Here is a 20,213-nt window from a genome sequence, read left to right on the forward strand (position 1 = left end):
TTATTCCCCTTTGTTTGTCACTTGAATAACTCCAGTTTCTAACAGCTCTTCAGTGGTTTATATTTTTTCATCCTGTTCTTAAAGACCTTTTTGCATCTGTTCCATTGTACATAAAGCTGGTGGAGGAGGCAGATTCAATCATGGCCTTCAAAAGGGAACTGAATAAGTACTTGAAAGGAAAAAATTTGCAGGGCTACGGGGATAAGGCTGGGACTAGCTGGATTGCTCTTGCAGAGAGCCGACACGGACTCGATGGGCTGAATGCCCTCCTTCCACGCTGTAGCCTTTCTATGATTCTATAATTCTATGAAAGCTGAAGCCTGCTCAGAGGTCTGAACCGGCAGCTTTTGCACTTCAGCTATTAAAGTCGTTTTCTCTCTCTGCAAACTTTGTATATCCTGGTCTTTGCTTGTTACATGAAGATGTTTGTCTTCTAAAGATTCATAGAAACATAGAAAATAGGAGCAGGAGTAGGCCATTCGGCCCTTCGAGCCTGCTCCGCCATTCAATATGATCATGGCTGATCCTCTATCTCAATACCATATTCCCGCTCTCTCCCCATACCCCTTGATGTCTTTTGTGTCCAGAAATCTATCTAACTCCATCTTAAATATATTCAGTGACTTGGGGCTGATTTTCGGATGGCGGAGCAGGTGCGTTGGGGGCAGGGGGGCTCCTAAAATCATAGAAACCCGGAGCGGGATCGGAGCCCGGCTCCAACCCGCTGACTTCCGGGTTCCCCAGTGACGCGTCCGGGTGTGCGCGGGCCCCTGAATGAGGGACTCCCACCGGCGATGAAAGCCGGCAGGATGATGATTTACATACTTGTACACAGACACCTGATTGACTCGACATTCTGGCAGGGGTGCGATTTTGAAGGATCCTCAGCGTGTTTCCCGTGCTGTGGGAAACACTCCCTGTTGGAGCAGACGTGTTTCAGCCAGTGGGAGATGCAAAGGATTATTTGACAGGTGGGGAGAAAACCTCATTTATTGCAGCAGGGCACTCTGTCACTTCAGACAAAGTTTTGGCTGCAACACCTTTGTGTTTCCACTCAAAATTCTTACTTTCCACCCAAAACTCTGCTGTTCAAACATATTTACCTACTTTGCGGACCCCCTCAAACTCTCACCGTCAGGATGGGGGACGCCATGGCTGCATTCACCACTTCATCCGAGGACGAGCAACATCACCAGCCTCGCCAGGCACAGCGTCCACCTCCGCCACGTGGAGCTCCACAACACAGTGCTGAGTCACAGGAACCTGCACAAGAGCACGGAGGGCAACAACAGAGAGAGCGACATCGCAGGAGGCACTACCCTCGCAACAGGGTCTACAGACCGAGGCTCAGCTTCCTCGACCTCTCAGGAGCAGTGCATACGGAGGCTCAGAGTCAGTCACTTTTTCTGGCCCTCCTTTCCTCCTCCTCTGATTTGCACATTACCTCCCTGGTCCTATTTATCGGGGTGAGTAGCTCACAACTCTTTATCGGCTGTTTCAATATTACCAACAACACAATCGGCCCTCGTTACAAACTTACAGAAAAGTGCCAGGAAAGAAATAAAACAGAAAAGGAAGACAAGGCCGGACAGGCCAATCCCGTCACAGTGTTTCTGAGTCCATCCCATTGCCCACGGCACCCAGCCATCAGTTTCCCAAAAGCAAAATACTGCGGATGCTGGAAATCTGAATTAAAAACAGAAAATGCTGGAAATACTCGAGCTTTCCCACCACATTCCGTTTTTGCATCATTATTTCCCATTTCCTTCTCTGCCATCCAGCCGCACAGCCTGGTCCTGCTCGGAATTGACTTAAACCTTTTTAACATTTTCCCATAAAACAACGGCTTAACTTTACAACCACAACAGTCTGTATCTTCTTGGGATTGGCTTATTTGGAGGTGATCAGTCTCCTTTCTAATTATCCCTGACAACAACCTCCCCTTCCCGTGGAACAGACAGAGGTTGAGGTCCTTATAACTGGTACAGTGGTATCCCGGCCACTGTCACTTTATAGCACGATGCACCATTCCAAATAATAACGCCTCATCCACCATTCCCGATTATATTCAGGTGGTTCACTGCTGTGCCTTGTTGGCCGTCCGTCCATGGGTTGGTTGATGGGTTTGAAGAAGACTATGCCCAGAAGCTGTCCCCATCTGCAGTCAGCTCTGCTGTCTCAGGCTTTGCTTCACTCCAGTCTCGACAGTCCCCGGTTTTGTGTTTTAGGCTTGACTCTTCAAGTGCAGTCTGTGCTGGCTCGTCAGTGAAGTTAAATGAAGTTAAATGGAGTTAAATCCGTTGGGCAAAATGATAGGCAGACTCGGTCCTTGTTTCTTGTCTTGCCTTTATTTCCATGTTATAGTGCGATAAGCAGAACACAGTCAATCCTCGGCACGAGCTCTTCAGACAGTAACTCCCCTAACAGACAAAGCGTGGTCCCTTCATGTTATCTTTTCCTCATACTCTGTGCTGAAGACTTGTGCTCCAGAGCTAGCTGCGCCTCTAGCCAAACTGTTCCAGTGCAGCTACAACACTGGCATCTACCCGACAATGTGGAAAATTCCCCAGGTATGTCCTGTCCACAAAAAGCAGGACAAATCCAATCCGGCCAATTACCGCCCCATCAGTCTACTCTCAATCATCAGCAAAGTGATGGAAGGTGTCATCGACAATGCTATCAAGCGGCACTTACTCACCAATAACTTGCTCACCAATGCTCAGTTTGGGTTCCGCCAGGACCACTCGGCTCCAGACCTCATTACAGCCTTGGTCCAAACATGGTCAAAAGATCTGAATTCCAGAGGTGAGGTGAGAGTGACTGCCCTTGACATCAAGGCAGCATTTGACGGAGTGTGGCACCAAGGAGCCCTGGTAAAATTGAAGTCAATGGGAATCAGGGGTAATCTCTCCAGTGGCTGGAGTCATACCTAGCACAAAGGAAGATGGTAGTGGTTGTTGGAGGCCAATCATCTCAGCCCCAGGACATTGCTGCAGGAGTTCCTCAGGGCAGTGTCCTAGGCCCAACCATCTTCAGCTGCTTCATCAATGACCTTCCCTCTATCATTAGGTCAGAAATGGGGATGTTCGCTGATGATTGCACAGTGTTCAGTTCCATTCGCAACCCCTCAGATAATGAAGCAGTCCGAGCCCGCATGCAGCAAGACCTGGACAACATCCAGGCTTGGGCTGATAAGTGGCAAGTAACATTCGCGCCAGACAAGTGCCAGGCAATGACCATCTCCAACAAGAGAGAATCTAACCATTTCCCCTTGACATTCAACGGCATTACCATCATCGAATCCTCCATCATCAACATCCTGGGGGTCACCATTGACCAGAAACTGAACTGGACCAGCCACATAAATACTGTGGCTACAAGAGCAGGTCAGAGGCTGGGTATTCTGAAGCAAGTGACTCACCTCCTGACTCTCCAAAGCCTTTCCACCATCTTCAAGGCAACGGTCAGGATTTTGCTGGAATACTCTCCACTTACCTGGATGAGTGCAGCTTCAACAACACTCAAGAAGCTCGACACCATTCAGGACAAAGCAGCCCGCTTGATTGGCACCCCATCCACCACCCGAAACATTCACTCCCTTCACCACCGGTGCACTGTGGCTGCAGTGTGTACCATCCACAGGATGCACTTCAGCAACTCGCCAAGGCTTCTTCGACAGCACCTCCCAAACCCGCGACCTCTACCACCTAGAAGGACAAGAGCAGCAGGCACATGGGAACAACACCACCTGCACGTTCCCCTCAAAGTCACACACCATCCCGACTTGGAAATATATCGCCGTTCCTTCATCGTCGCTGGGTCAAAATCCTGGAACTCCCTTCCTAACAGCACTGTGGGAGAACCTTCACCACATGGACTGCAGCGGTTCAAGTAGGCGGCTCATCACCACCTTCTCAAGGGCAATTAGGGATGGGCAATAAATGCCGGCCTCGCCAGCAACGCCCACATCCCACGAACGAATTTTTAAAAAGTTACGTGGATAGACTGGAGAAGCTGGGATTGTTCTCCTTCGAACAGAGACGGTTGTGAGGAGATTTGATCGAGGTATTCAAAATCATGAAGGGTCTAGGCAGAGTCGATAGAGAGAAACTGTTCCCATTGTCGGAAACGTCAAAAACCAGAGGACAGAGATTTAAGGTAATTGGCAAAACAACCAAAGGCGACATGAGGAAAAACTTTTTTATCCTGCGAGTAGTTAGGATCTGGAATGCGGTCTCTGAAAGGGCGGGAGGGTGGGACTAGCTGTATTGCTCTTGCAGAGAGCCAGCACAGGCTTGATGGGCCTCCTTCTGCACTGTAACCTTTCTATGATTCTATGATTCTATTCTAAGTGTTGGTAACCAGAGGACACAGATTTAAGGTGATTGGCAAAAGGCAACACGAGGAAACATTTTATTTTCTCAGTGAGTTGTTCTGATCTGGAATGCGTTGCCTGAAAGGGCGGTGGAAGCAGATTCAATAATAACTTTCAAAAGGGAATTGGATAATTACTTGAAGGAAGAAAACTTGCAAGGCTATGGGGAAAGAGCGGGGGAGTGGGGCTAATTTATAGCTCTTTGAAAGAGCCAGCACAGGGATGATGGGCCGAATGGCCTCCTCCTGTGCTGTACTTACTATGATACCACGAACGCGCCAAGGCTTCTTCGACAGCTCCTCCCAAACCCGCGGCCTCTACCACCTAGAAGGACAAGGGCAGCAGGTACATGGGAACACCACCACCTGCACGTTCCCCTCCAAGTCACACACCATCCCGACTTGGAAATATATCGCCGTTCCTTCATCGTCGCTGGGTCAAAATCCTGGAACTCCCTACCTAACAGCACTGTGGGAGAACCTTCACCACACGGACTGCAGCGGTTCAAGAAGGCGGCTCACCACCACCTTCTCAAGGGCAATTAGGGGTGGGCAATAAATGCCGGCCTCGCCAGTGACATCCATATCCCGAGAATTATTTTTTAAAAAAGGATGTGAGTTAATATTATGGGATGTGAGGTGTTTCTACGGCTTTGGAGTTAATGCTATTCGATGAGGTTAATTTTATCCTATTGCGTGGGAGTTAATGTTCGGGTGTGCGAGACAAAAGTATAGGGTTTGAGTTCGTACCAGGGATCGTGATTGAGACTTGATGTTATGGGATGTGAGTTAATACTATGAGATTTTTCTTGTACTTGTGCAGGCTTTGGTCCCACTGCTAAATTTGTGGGGCCCATTTGTTTCGGTGTCCAGATGCCCTTTGGCCTAATTCCTGTTGAAGGAACCGTGTGTAAAACGAGTTATCAACGAACAGGGTCCATCTCACTCAGGATTCTTCAGCAGCCCCCAGTGAAAGTGAAGGCAAAAACCCGGAGCCAGGAGGGAGCAGGAGAGCCCCTCCCCGCCTCCGCAGCTCCACAGTCCTGCCGATCAGTTATCCCCCACAACCGCCCCCTGGAACCTACCTGAGGGGATTGCTGCTGGTGAAGCTGGTGGGCCAAACTCGATATCTCTCGTGGGGTGAGCTGCCTGTGGAGGCCAATGATCGGGCCCAGATCAAGTTTACCCCGTAACATCCCCCAATCTCAAGTGAATCACTATTTTCATGAAATGTTCTGATTAATGTACCAGTCCAGGGTCATCCTGGAGAGCAAAGATAATCCATGGCTTCCATTCACCACACTCAGCTATTCTCGCTCTGGACAACAATGTAAAGATTATTGTACTCTCAAAGTGATCCAAGACCTCAGGTGATATTTGTAGTACTCCAGCAGCACCCGCTCTGCAATCTCTTTCTCTGCCAGGCTACGAGAGGGAAACAGAAAATAACAATTTCACATTGACACCGAAGCAAATAATCATCATCACAGGACAGAGCTGAGCGAAGGATCGTGTCCTGGGAGCTCCACACCATATCTGCCGTGTCCTGGGAGTTCCACACCATATCTGCCGTGTCCTGGGAGCTCCACACCATATCTGCCGTGTCCTGGGAGCTCCACACCGTATCTGCCGTGTCCTGGGAGTTCCACACCATATCTGCCGTGTCCTGGGAGCTCCACACCATATCTGCCGTGTCCTGGGAGCTCCACACCGTATCTGCCGTGTCCTGGGAGTTCCACACCATATCTGCCGTGTCCTGGGAGCTCCACACCATATCTGTCGTGTCCTGGGAGTTCCACACCATATCTGCCGTGTCCTGGGAGCTCCACACCATATCTGTCGTGTCCTGGGAGTTCCACACCATATCTGCCGTGTCCTGGGAGCTCCACACCATATCTGTCGTGTCCTGGGTGCTCCACACCGTATCTGTCGTGTCCTGGGAGCTCCACACCGTATCTGCCGTGTCCTGGGAGTTCCACACCATATCTGTCGTGTCCTGGGAGCTCCACACCATATCTGCCGTGTCCTGGGAGTTCCACACCATATCTGCCGTGGACGGGGGGAACCTGGCGATAGAATACCTGATCCTGTCACCTCTCAAACTGTTGACAGTTACAAAATTGATTAACAAGACAAGCTGCTTCGTGACTGGAAATCAGAGAGGAGCATTGGATCCATTTTTCTGTCCAGCTGACAGCTCATTTCCACAATGGTCTGATTAATTCTACACAGTGATACTCTGTGGAACCAGTGAAACAAACTGAGATGTTTAACGTGTGTGTTTTAAATTCAATGAAAGCTTTTGAAACATCCTCTAGTCTAGAACTAGGGGACATAGTCGCAGGATAAGGGGTCGGCCATTTAGGACTGAGATGAGGAGGCATTTCTTCACTCAGAGGGTTGTGAATCTTTGGAATTCTCTACCCCAGAGGCTGTGGATGCTGAGTCATTGAATATATTCAAGGCTGAGATCGATAGATTTTTGGACTCTAGGGAATCAAGGGGATCAGGCGGGAAAGTGGAGTTGAGGTTGAAGATCAGCCATGATCAGGCTCGAGGGGCCGAATGGCCTACTCCTGCTCCGATTTCTTATGTTCTTACCCATAAGAACCTCGTCCATTAATACAATGTTATATCTTTCTCTTCTACCAGAGGTATTAAAAGGAGCTGAGAAATATATTGAGCAGCCCTAATAGTGACGGTTGAAAGGATAAGAAACAAAATGCCCCATTCGATGATCTCCTTCATGCTTATTTATTCACAAGAGATCTTTTTGTGGCGAGAGAGGGCACGGCTGAGGCACTAAATGAATACTTCACATTGGTCTTCACTAGAGATGAGGATGCTGCCAACGTCACAGTAAAGGAGGAGGGAGTAGAGGAATCAGATAGGATAGCAATGGATAAAGAGGAGGGACTTAAAAGACTGGCAGCGCTCAAAGTAGAAAAGTCACCCGGTCCGGATGAGGTGCATCGGAGGATGCTGAGGGAAGTAAGGGTGGAAATAACGGAGGCTCTGGCCACACCCCTGTTCCAAAAAGGGGAGAGAGATAAACCCAGCGCCTACAGGCCAGTCAGCGTAGAATAGGTGGTGGGGAAACTTTTAGAGACAATAATCCGAGACAAAATTAATTGCCGCTTGGAAGAACAAGGGTTAATAAATGACAGCCAACATGGATTCCTTAAAGGTAAATCATGTTTGACTAACTTGATGGAGTTCTTTGATGAGGTAACGGAGCCGGCTGATGAGGGGAGTGCGGTTGATGTTGTGGATATGGATTTTCAAAAGGCGTTTGATTAAGTGCCATATAATAGGCTTGTTGGTAAAATTAAAGCCCGGATAGGGTCGGAGCATGAGAACTTCTACCTCGAGTACCTCGTTATCGCTGGAGGACCAGACTACAGTTCACCAGCCAGGGAGAGGGAAGTTGTGCCTTCAGCTCGAGTACAGTTAATCACATCAATAAATAGATTAGTTTAAATAATTAATTGTTTATTTTAGCATCAGATTTCTCCACATATATAAATCTCACTTTAACTGGCTTTAGTTCAGCAAGAGGCAGGAATACTGTCCACCAAGCAGGCAGCTACAGACCACCTGTCTATGGTCATCGTCTGCTAAGGTTTATCGACCGCTAAGGTTCATGGGCCCCAATTTGGTTTATATCTTATTATAATTCACTGTTATGTCCTATCATGCCCTACAATGCAACCCCATTATTAAATTTGCCCAATCTTCTCTAAGTAAGCTCTGGTTTTTGTCCACTTCTCATTATTCTCTCTTTTCTTCCCATCAGTTTGGTATTGTGCATGTCCATTACACCTGGCTAATCGACGTGGAAGTCCCATTGTGGACAAACAGTTGTCAGTTCCAAGAGGAAATGGCCAGTGAAGCAGGAAGGGGTCCATTATTCCGTGACAATGTTACAGCAGTAGGGGCAGTATTCTGGAAACAGGAGCATCAAGTGACCTGAAGTGCCCTCATCGTTCAACCTATCTTGTGATCTTGAGTGACATGTACATGTTTATACACTTATGCCTCATGTAAGCAGGTATCCACTAGTGGAAAAGTAAGCAGTTATTGAATACTTATGTCAACGGGACAATCCCGGGGATGAGGGGGCGGACATATGAGGAGAGGTTGAGTAGATTGGGACTCTACTCATTGGAGTTCAGAAGAATGAGAGGCGATCTTATTGAAACATATAAGATTGTGAAGGGGCTTGATCGGGTGGATGCGGTAAGGATGTTCCCAAGGATGGGTGAAACTAGAACAAGGGGGCATAATCTTAGAATAAGGGGCTGCTCTTTCAAAACTGAGATGAGGAGAAACTTCTTCACTCAGAGGGTAGTAGGTCTGTGGAATTTGCTGCCCCAGGAAGCTGAGGAAGCTACATCATTGAATAAATTTAAAACAGAAAGAGACAGTTTCCTAGAAGTAAAGGGAATTAGGGGTTATGGGGAGCGGGCAGGAAATTGGACATGAATTTAGATTTGAGGTTAGGATCAGATCAGCCATGATCTTATTGAATGGCGGAGCAGCCTCGAGGGGCCGATTGGCCTACTCCTGCTCCTATTTCTTATGTTCTTATGTTAAGTTATAGGCTTAACTTTCATGAGATTTAAGTCCCCATTATTTGTTGTCCAAGCCTACCCAGTGTGTCCCACAGAATAGTTTAGAGAGCAAGCTGACTCCCTATTAATCCAGTCTCCAGTACTGTGAGGGGCTGGGGGAAGGTTAAGGAATTGAGTAGGACCGTTCCACTCCCTGTTAGATCCTGGTTAACTCTTAAACTGACTGCTTAGATGGACAGTCAACAAAATAGCATTTGGAAAGAGGAAACCGGGCCTGTATTCACCTGCAACAATGAGGGGTTTTGATAGAGTAAATAAGGAGAAACTGATTCCAGTGGCAGAAGGGTCGGTAACCAGAGGACACAGATTTAAGGTGATCGGCAAAAGAACCAGAGGGAAGATGAGGAAACAATTTTTACGCAGCGAGTTGTTCTGATCTGGAATGCGCTGCCTGAAAGGACGGTGGAAGCAGATTCAATAATAACTTTCAAAAGGGAATTGGATAAATACTTGAAAACAACAACAACATCTTGCCTTTATACCTCGCTCTGTAACGTAGTAAAATGTCCCAAGGCCCTTCACAGGATCGATTATCAGACAAAATTTGAAAAGGAGAAACTTACAGAGCAATGGGGAAAGAGCAGGGGAGTGGGACTTTAAAAGGGCTGGCATAGACACGATGGGGCCGAACGGCCTCCTTCTGTGCCGTATGATTCTATGATGATCCACAGTATTAACTGACATCCCATTGCATGATGTCACATCGCTCAGCGTTAACGTACACCCTGACCCTTTATTGATCTCTTTGGTCCGACCTTGCTCGCTCGTACCATTGCTAACAACAGGTCGGAATCCCCTCGAGCTCCGAGCATTAATACATCTCCTCTTCATGGACAGGGTTTTGTTGCTTTTCTCGTCTTACAAAAAAATAGATTTTGAAAGTCACCAAGGATCTTGTTGTCAAAATGAACATGTTCAGCAGCGAGCGATCTTTTCACAGATCAATGCCTCTTGAAGACACTCATCACTTGATAAAGGAAGTCCAGTAAATCTGGGTCAGGTTTCTGACTGTGTTTCTCCTGTGGGTGAGAATCTCCCATTGCTGGGATGTCACAAACCCTTCACTGGGTCCAAGCAGCAATATGGTAAACGAGGCAGGTTTCCACCTTCTCCTGCTGCGGTTTAGAGGATTTGAGGCAACAAATTGGCTGAATTGCTCTGAAAGAACAGACGCAGTCAGTTTCACTTCTCCTGCCACAGTAAATCCCCTGGCAGCGCATCAAGACCTACTTAGAATCATCCCAATTAACCAGCTTTTAATAAACTGCGGAACAACCACTTGACCTCATAACTAAGACTTGGGTGTTCATTCACCTTGAGAAATCTTTGCATCTGGACATACACATTGCAAAAACAGAATTACAGACAAATCCATCGCTGAAGACATTAACAGAGCTGAATTTACACATTGGGGCCCATTTTGAGTTTCAATCAGCAAGAATCTGCTGCACAGGAACAGGCCATTCGGCCCCACCGGTCTATACCGGTGTTTATACTCCACATGTTTTTTTATTCGTTCATGGGATGTGGGCATTGCTGGCGAGGCCGGCATTTATTGCCCATCCCTAATTGCCCTTGAGAAGGTGGTGGTGAGCCGCCTTCTTGAACCGCTGCAGTCCGTGTGGTGAAGGTTCTCCCACAGTGCTGTTAGGAAGGGAGTTCCAGGATTTTGACCCAGCGACGATGAAGGAACGGCGATATATTTCCAAGTCGGGATGGTGTGTGACTTGGAGGGGAACGTGCAGGTGGTGTTGTTCCCATGTGCCTGCTGCTCTTGTCCTTCTAGGTGGTAGAAGCCGCGGGTTTGGGAGGTGCTGTCGAAGAAGCCTTGGCGAGTTGCTGCAGTGCATCCTATGGATGGTACACACTGCAGCCACAGTGTGCCGGTGGTGAAGGGAGTGAATATTTAGGGTGGTGGATGGGGTGCCAATCAAGCAGGCTGCTTTGTCCTGGATGGTGTTGAGCTTCTTAAGTGTTGTTGGAGCTGCACTCATCCAGGCAAGTGGAGAGTATTGCATCACACTCCTGACTTGTGCCTTGTGGATGGTGGAAAGGCTTTGGGGAGTCAGGAGGTGAGTCACTCGCCACAGAATACCCAGCCTCTGACCTGCTCTCGTAGCCACAGTATTTATATGGCTGGTCCATTTAAGTTTCTGGTCAATGGTGACCCCCAGGATGTTGATGGTGGGGGATTCGGCGATGGTAATGCCGTTGAATGTCAAGGGGAGGAGGTTAGACACTCTCTTGTTGGAAATGGTCATTGCCTGGCACTTGTCTGGCGCAAATGTTACTTGCCACTCATGAGCCCAAGCCTGGATGTTATCCAGGTCTTGCTGCATGCAGGCTGGGACTGCTTCATTATTTGAGGGGTTGCAAATGGAACTGAACACTGTGCAATCATCAGCGAACATCCCCATTTCTGACCTCATGGTGAAGATAAGGTCATTGATGAAGCAGCTGGAGATGGTTGGGCCTAGGACACTGCCCTGAGGAACTCCTGCAGCAATGTCCTGGGGCTGAGATGATTGGCCTCCAACAACCACTACCATCTTCCTTTGTGCTAGGTATGACTCCAGCCACTGGAGAGTTTTCCCCCTGATTCCCATTGACTTCAATTTTACCAGGGCTCCTTGGTGCCACACTCGGTCAAATGCTGCCTTGATGTCAAGGGCAGTCACTCTCACCTCATCTCTGGAATTCAGCTCTTTTGTCCATGTTTGGACCAAGGCTGTATTGAGGTCTGGAGCCGAGTGGTCCTGGCGGAACCCAAACTGAGCATCGGTGAGCAGGTTATTGGTGAGTAAGTGCCGCTTGATAGCACTGTCTACGACACCTTCCATCACTTTGCTGATGATTGAGAGTAGACTGATGGGGCGGTAATTGGCCGGATTGGATTTGTCCTGCTTTTTGTGGACAGGACATACCTGGGCAATTTTCCACATTGTTGGGTAGATGCCAGTGTTGTAGCTGTACTGGAGCAGTTTGGCTAGAGGCGCAGCTAGTTCTGGAGCACAAGTCTTCAGCTCTACAGCTGGGATGTTGTCGGGGTCCATAGCCTTTGCTGTATCCAGTGCACTCTGCCGTTTCTTGATATCACGTGGAGTGAGTTGAATTGGCTGAAGACTGGCTTCTGTGATGGTGGGGATATCGGGAGGAGGCCGAGATGGATCATCCACTCGGCACTTCTGGCTGAAGATGGTTGCAAACGCTTCAGCCTTGTCTTTTGCACTCACGTGCTGGACTCTGCCGTCATTGAGGATGGGGATGTTTACTAAGCCTCCTTCTCCCGTTAGTTGTTTAATTGTCCACCACCATTCACGACTGGATGTGGCAGGACTGCAGAGCCTCCTCCTACTCTAAATCCCTCTTCCCACCCTGCCTCCCTATCCCTCTATTCCCTTCTCCCTCATGCGTGCATCAAGCCTCCCCTTAAATCCATCGACACTCTCTGTTCCACCCACTCCATGTGGCAGCGAGTTCCACATTCTCATCACTCTCGGTGGAAAGAAGTTATCTGATTGGAGGGGCCCAAAAATCCAGAGAATCCAGTTGGTGCGGTAAGGTAAGCGAGGGGGGAGGAGGAGATCCCAGGGGAGGGCCACAGAGGGTCAGGCATCACTGAGCTTTCTGTGCAGCCAGGAGGATGTTTCATCCTCTCTCTGACCCCACAACAATCATTCACAAACTTTTTTTGAACTTTTCTTGAGCTGCTGGCAGCAGAGCATTGATTATCACCAATGGGCAGAAGTTTCCCATCGAAGCCCATCCCTCCAGTACCCTAACTCCCCCATCGAAGCCCATCCCTCTATTGCCCTAACTCCCCCATCGAAGCCCATCCCTCTATTGCCCAAACTCCCCCATCGAAGCCCATCCCTCTATTGCCCTAACTCCCCCATCGAAGCCCATCCCTCTATTGCCCAAACTCCCCCATCGAAGCCCATCCCTCCAGTACCCAAACTCCCCCATCGAAGCCCATCCCTCTATTGCCCTAACTCCCCCATCGAAGCCCATCCCTCTATTGCCCAAACTCCCCCATCGAAGCCCATCCCTCCAGTACCCTAACTCCCCCATCGAAGCCCATCCCTCCAGTACCCTAACTCCCCCATTGAAGCCCATCCCTCTATTGCCCTAACTCCCCCATCGAAGCCCATCTCTCTAGTACCCAAACTCCCCCATTGAAGCCCATCCCTCCAGTACCCAAACTCCCCCATCGAAACCCATCCCTCCAGTACCCAAACTCCCCCATCGAAGCCCATCCCTCTAGTACCCAAACTCCCCCATCGAAGCCCATCCCTCCAGTACCCAAACTCCCCCATCGAAGCCCATCCCTCTAGTACCCAAACTCCCCCATCGAAGCCCATCCCTCTAGTGCCCTAACTCTCCCTTTAAAGCCCATCCCACTAGTCCCCTAAACTGTGGAGAGTTGTTTCAGTTCCCAATTACTGGCCCAATGTGAAGTTTGCAGCCTGCCAGGCAATGAATGCAGAATGAATGACATTGTGCAGACTAGTGTGTCAAGATTCTCGCAACAGGGGGAGGCCATTCAGCCCCTCAAACCTGTTCCATCATTCAATTAGATCATGGCCGATTTGTACCTCAACTCCATATCCCTCGATACCGTTACCCAACAAAAATCTATCGATCTCAGTCTTGAAAGTTTCAATTGTCCCCCAGCGTCCACAGCCTTTTGGGGGAGAGAGTTCAGGATTTCCACTATCCTATACACAGTGGCACGGCCTATCTTTGGACCTTGATCTGGATTGACACATCCTAAATGTAGGGATGGCTCCGATCGGGAGTAGTTGGACACCTCTCCAGGTGCAGCGAATGAAATTGACTGCCATTGCTGACCCTCAAATATTATCACAGCTCCTGGACAGACACACTTTATTACTGACATAATCACTCAGCAAACGCCTACATCGCACAAACTATTTGCTGCAGAAAATTGGAATTCATTTATTTTGAGGCCTTATTCCCTGACTGTCTCCGCGATCAATTTTATAAAATTAATGGAAACCCGTCAAATGCCAGAGAAATCCCAGGAGATGAAAACCAATGTGAAGAATCACCAAGAATGAAATGAAGGAATGACAGTCAGACATTTCTTATTGTAAAAAACTGTTTGTGTCTGAATGAACCAAGAAATAGAAGGAATTAAGTCTACATTTAATTATTGTGTCATCCGTGCCTCAGTTTGTAGCACTCTCACTCTCTGAGTCAGAAAAGAAAGAGAGACTTGAATTTCTCCAGAGCCTTTCACCATCTCAGGACGTCCCAAACCACTTCACAGCCAATGAAGTACTTCTGAAATGTAATCACTGTTGTAATGTAGGAAACACAGCAGCTAATTTACGCACAGCAAGATCCCACAAACAGCAATGTGAGAATGACCAGATCATCTGTTTTTTTAGTGATGTTGGTTGAGGGATAAATATCGGCCCCAGGACACCGGGGAGAACTCCCCCGCTCTTCTTCGAAATAGTAGCCGTGGAATCTTTTACATCCACCTGAGGGGACAGACGGGGCCTTGGTTTAACGTCTCGTCCGAAAGACAAAAGAAGGTCATGGGTTCAAGTCCCACTCCAGAAACTTGAGCCCACAATCCAGACTGACACTCCCAGTGCAGTACTGAGGGAGCGCTGCACTGTCGGAGGGTCAGTACTGAGGGAGCGCTGCACTGTCGGAGGGTCAGTACTGAGAGAGCACTGCACTGTCGGAGGGTCAGTACTGAGGGAGCGCTGCACTGTCGGAGGGTCAGTACTGAGGGAGTGCTGCACTGTCGGAGGGTCAGTACTGAGGGAGCGCTGCACTGTCGGAGGGTCAGTACTGAGGGAGCGCTGCACTGTCGGAGGGTCAGTACTGAGGGAGTGTTGCACTGTCGGAGGGTCAGTACTGAGGGAGCGCCGCACTGTTGGAGGGTCAGTACTGAGGGAGCGCTGCACTGTTGGAGGGTCAGTACTGAGGGAGCGCTGCACTGTCAGAGGGTCAGTACCGAGGGAGGGCTGCACTGTCGGAGGGTCAGTACTGAGTGAGTGCTGCACTGTCGGAGGGTCAGTAGTGAGGGAGTGCTGCGCTGTCAGAGGGTCAGTACTGAGGGAGTGCTGCACTGTTGGAGGGTCAGTACTGAGGGAGGGCTGCATTGTCGGAGGGTCAGTACTGAGGGAGTGCTGCACTGTCGGAGGGTCAGTACTGAGGGAGCGCTGCACTGTCGGAGGGTCAGTACTGAGGGAGCGCTGCACTGTCGGAGGGTCAGTACTGAGGGAGCGCTGCACTGTCGGAGGGTCAGTACTGAGGGAGCGCTGCACTGTCGGAGGGTCAGTACTGAGGGAGCGCTGCACTGTCGGAGGGTCAGTACCGAGGGAGTGCTGCACTGTCAGAGGTGCTGCCTTTGTCAAAGTAAAGTACTTTGTGATATCCTGAGGTCGTGTAACGCGCTATAGAAATAGTCTCTCTATCAATCTACCTACCTCCTTACCTACTTAATTCTGCCAGGGGAAGTATAGGGGAGCAGAACTCCCAGCCGCCCAGACACAGAGACAGAGACACAAACCCCAGGGACGGGAGAGTGATGTTTGCCTCAGGTGGTAGCGCACAACAGGCAATAGAGAATTGGCCACCCGTTCACACCCAGTCTGATTTCCTTTTCGATTGTGGGGACAGGGATAGCCTCATGGAATTTGAGGGGCATTACTTTGGCTGGAGGTATTATTCAAAAGAAGGGAACATTTCTAGATGGATAGAACTTTCTGGAAACGGTCTAGAATGGGGTGTTTTACAGCCACAGAAGAGACGGTCGTTCCCAATGTGTATTTTGATGTGTTTACACCTACACTGAAATCATCTTCATCCAGCACAGACCTGATCATTCTGCAGAATAACATGAAGTATCTGCAGCCCCCTTTGATAAGTTGAGAGTGTTTCCATGGAGATATCTTGGCTTCTTACTGGTTCTTCCACATAAACAGATGCTGTTAATATTTCCTTTCAAATATGCTCTCTGAAATCGTTTCGAAGCAGTGTGATTTGATTTGATGCTCGCTGGATAAATATTCATTCTCTTTGACACAACATAATGTTAAGACTGCGGCAAAATGAGTGGCCTCCCGTTCTACCCCCAGGGCACTGCCGACTCAACGCAGCACTTACTCGAAAATTAAACATCCCAATCCACACCACCATCTCCCTCCTTTACAGAAAAGCACCTTAGCCTGAAACTGACCAATATGAGCCCCACTCCATCCACTTTGAAAATTAATTTCTCCATTTACGATGGGTGGGCTATCCTGGTTGTTCTAGTACTGGACCAGCAATCCAGGGGTTGGGAGATCAAATCCCATCACGGCAAGTTGTAAAATTAAATTCAATAAACCTGGCACCAGGAAGTGACCATGAAACTGTCGGATTGTCATAAAAATCCACCTGGTTCACTAACGTCCTTTAGGGAAGGAAACCTGCCGTCCTTACCCGGTCTGGGCCGAGATGTGACTCCAGTCCCCACACTATATGGTCGGCTCTTAATTGCCCTCAGGGCAACTAGGGATCGGTGATAAACATTGTCTGGCCAGTGTCTCAAGCACAAATAAAACAAATTAAAATGCAATTGAAATCTTTGCTAAAAAGCAAAAATCACAAAATTTGTTAATTGCACAGTTAATAATGTTAGGATTTCATATTTTCCCCATTGAAAATGAGAACTAACAGTGATCTCCCAACAACCCTCTCTCCCAGTTGTACAAACGACCATCAGAACTCGGGACATTGCAATCTTTACACCAACTCAAAAACCATAATCATTCAAATCACCTGTGAAATATCATCTGTTCCCTTCGTCTCTTCTTAAAGGGACAGTACAGGCCCTAGATTAGAGGTAAGGGTAGGGGTGGGGATTGGACATTGGGCAGTGGGTCAGTGACAATTTCCTGCTCCCCCATAATGCAGTGGGTAAATGTATCCTGTGGTATTGGACTGAACCATTCAAACCAGAACAGACAAGTCGAATTGCCAGTCTGGGCCGACACTGCTGATTACAGTTGGATCGGTCCAATCGTGGGCAAAGAGGAGAATCTGTACACAGGTGTGTGATATCAGTGGGGTTTAATCCTCTGTACACAGGTTAAACCAGTTAAAGCTGACATTTTAATAATGCCTCTAAAGAAACAATAATTCATATTCAGGTAACTGTGTTTTTATGTTTCCAACTATTTATAAGAAAACAAGAACATAAATCACAGGAATGATTAATTGCTTTTCTCTGCAACATCTCCTGCATCAAATGAGGACTGGGGGTACACAAAGATACCCTTCATGTGAAGAAGTGCTTCCTGACATCACCCCTGAACGGCTTAGCTCTAATTTTAAGGTTCTGCCCCCTTGTTCTGGACTCCCCCCACCAGAGGAAATAGTTTCTCTCTATCTCCCCTAACAAATCCTTTAATCATAAATATTTATTGTTCCAAAATGGTGATGTCAATGTCCTGGACAGTTTTTTGGTGAAAGAAGTGGATGAGTGATGAGAGAGATGGTAGGGCCCATTCCCCGGTAAGGATCAGTGCTCACTGTACGTCTTTCTTAGGAAATCACAGGCCCCAGACTTTGATATTGTGCTGATGGATTATCCAACCTCTGAGTACCAATCCTGGTCAGGTCAGCTGATCAGGGAGTCAGCTGAACACGTCTGGTGTTTTCCCGAATTTTAGCATTGGCTACATGGCCCATGGTGGTGGTATCTACTGCTGTTCCTGTGTACCAAAGTGCTAATGTACCAATGTATCAATGTACCAATATATGAATGTACCAGTGTATCAATGTACGAATGTATCAATGTATCAATGTACCAGTGTATCAATGTACCAGTGTATCATTGTACCAGTGTATCAATGTACCAGTGTATCAATGTATCATTGTACCAGTGTATCAATGTACCAGTGTATCAATGTACCAATGTATCATTGTACCAGTATATCAATGTACCAGTGTATCAATGTACCAATGTATCAATGTACCAGTGTATCAATGTACCAGTGTATCAATGTACCAATGTATCAATGTACCAATGTATCAATGTACCAATGTATCATTGTACCAGTGTATCAATGTACCAATATATCATTGTACCAGTGTATCAATGTACCAATGTATCATTGTACCAGTGTATCATTGTACCAGTGTATCAATGTACCAATGTATCATTGTACCAGTGTATCAATGTACCAATGTATCATTGTACCAGTGTATCATTGTACCAGTGTACCAATGTATCAATGTACCAATGTATCAATGTACCAATGTATCAATGTACCAGTGTATCAATGTACCAATGTATCATTGTACCAGTGTATCATTGTACCAATGTATCAATGTACCAATGTATCAATGTACCAGTGTATCAATGTATCAGTGTACCAATGTATCAATGTACCAATGTATCAATGTACCAATGTATCAATGTACCAGTGTATCAGTGTATCAATGTATCAGTGTACCAATGTATCAATGTACCAATGTATCAATGTACCAATGTATCATTGTACCAGTGTATCAATGTACCAATGTATCATTGTACCAGTGTATCAATGTACCAATGTATCAATGTACCAGTGTATCAATGTACCAATGTATCATTGTACCAGTGTATCAATGTACCAATGTATCATTGTACCAGTGTATCATTGTACCAATGTATCAATGTACCAATGTATCAATGTACCAGTGTATCAATGTATCAATGTACCAATGTATCAATGTACCAATGTATCAATGTACCAGTGTATCAGTGTATCAATGTATCAATGTACCAATGTATCAATGTGCCAGTGTATCAATGTACCAGTGTATCAATGTACCAATGTGCCAGTGTATCAATGTACCAATGTATCAATGTGCCAGTGTATCAATGTACCAATGTACCAGTGTATCAATGTACCAATGTACCAATGCTAATCAAATGCCAAAGGGTGGCTTGAAATTAGGAATCAAATTCATCCAAAGCTATTCAGTATCTTCAGCAGAAGTTAAGACTTGCTCCATTTGACAATGATAATTCTGCTCCTGAGTGAAGCATTGTAAGGAGAATGAATCAGTGAATATAACTGAATAAAGCTGTGAAGGGACTGTGTTTCCAGGTGGATAAGATGATAATCTGCTGGGTGTGAGGTTCGATGTGAAATGCTCCAAACCGGCCCTTAATGTGGTCCTTTCTCTGCTGCAACCCCCCCGCCCTTGCTGGTTGGATGCTGCACATTCTACACCACAAACAAACCCTATCCATATCTAATGCAGCACCTGCTTCTTCCATCACATCACGAGATGGGTTTGGATGGAGAGGTCCTTCAGTCCCAATTGATCTCATCCTTCAGAGATACCGAGCTCACCATCCTGCCAGTACAGCTTTCAATGCCCATCTGAACAGATATATGGGCCTCAGCTTAACATCTCATGCAACGATAGACATTGCAGCCCAGAAGGAAATCATTGGGCTCATTGTGCCTCCTCTGGGGACAGTGCAGCACTCCCCTCAGTCCTGCACTGGAGTGTCAGCATGGATCATGTGCTCATGTCCCAATGTGGAATCTGTCCCAGGGGACAGCATGTGGTCAACTGAGCCAGCCTGACATTCAGAACATTCTGCCCTCTCGTTGCTCAATTGTCCTTTTCCAACTGATTTTCACAGTGTCTGCCTCACTGGAAGCCACGTGCCTCCAGTCTGCTTCTTATTTCACGGTTCTTGGACCAGCTTCCCCCACTCTATTGACCCAACTTAAACATACTCATCACCAGTTTGAGTCCTTACCATTGTGCAGAAACTCTTTCATATTATTTGCAATTGTCATCCTCTGATTAACTTCTTTGCTGCTTCTGACGTTATTAGACTGTCGAATATCATCCACTTTACCTATACCCATATTGTTCATTCCCAAGGCAGTTTTCTGGAACTCCTCCTTCTTTGCGACTGTTATTGACTCGATGGTAATTGCTAATGGAGGTATCCTTATGAACTGATGGTCCCTGTGATCCATCAGTTTAATCCATCTCTTGATTGAGCAGTATTCCTTGTAAGTAAGGCTTAAGCACATACTTAAAAGGACAAGAGCGTGGAAGTGCCAAAGGAGCCCTGCTCTCTACAGTTTTCTCAGTAATGGTTCAATAATTACACTCGTCTGCAGAACTAATAAGATTTGGTTTTCTGCCAAATGCTGTTGAGTT

Source organism: Heptranchias perlo, chromosome 14, assembly GCF_035084215.1.
Source record: "Heptranchias perlo isolate sHepPer1 chromosome 14, sHepPer1.hap1, whole genome shotgun sequence".
Classification (NCBI taxonomy): Eukaryota; Metazoa; Chordata; class Chondrichthyes; order Hexanchiformes; family Hexanchidae; genus Heptranchias; species Heptranchias perlo.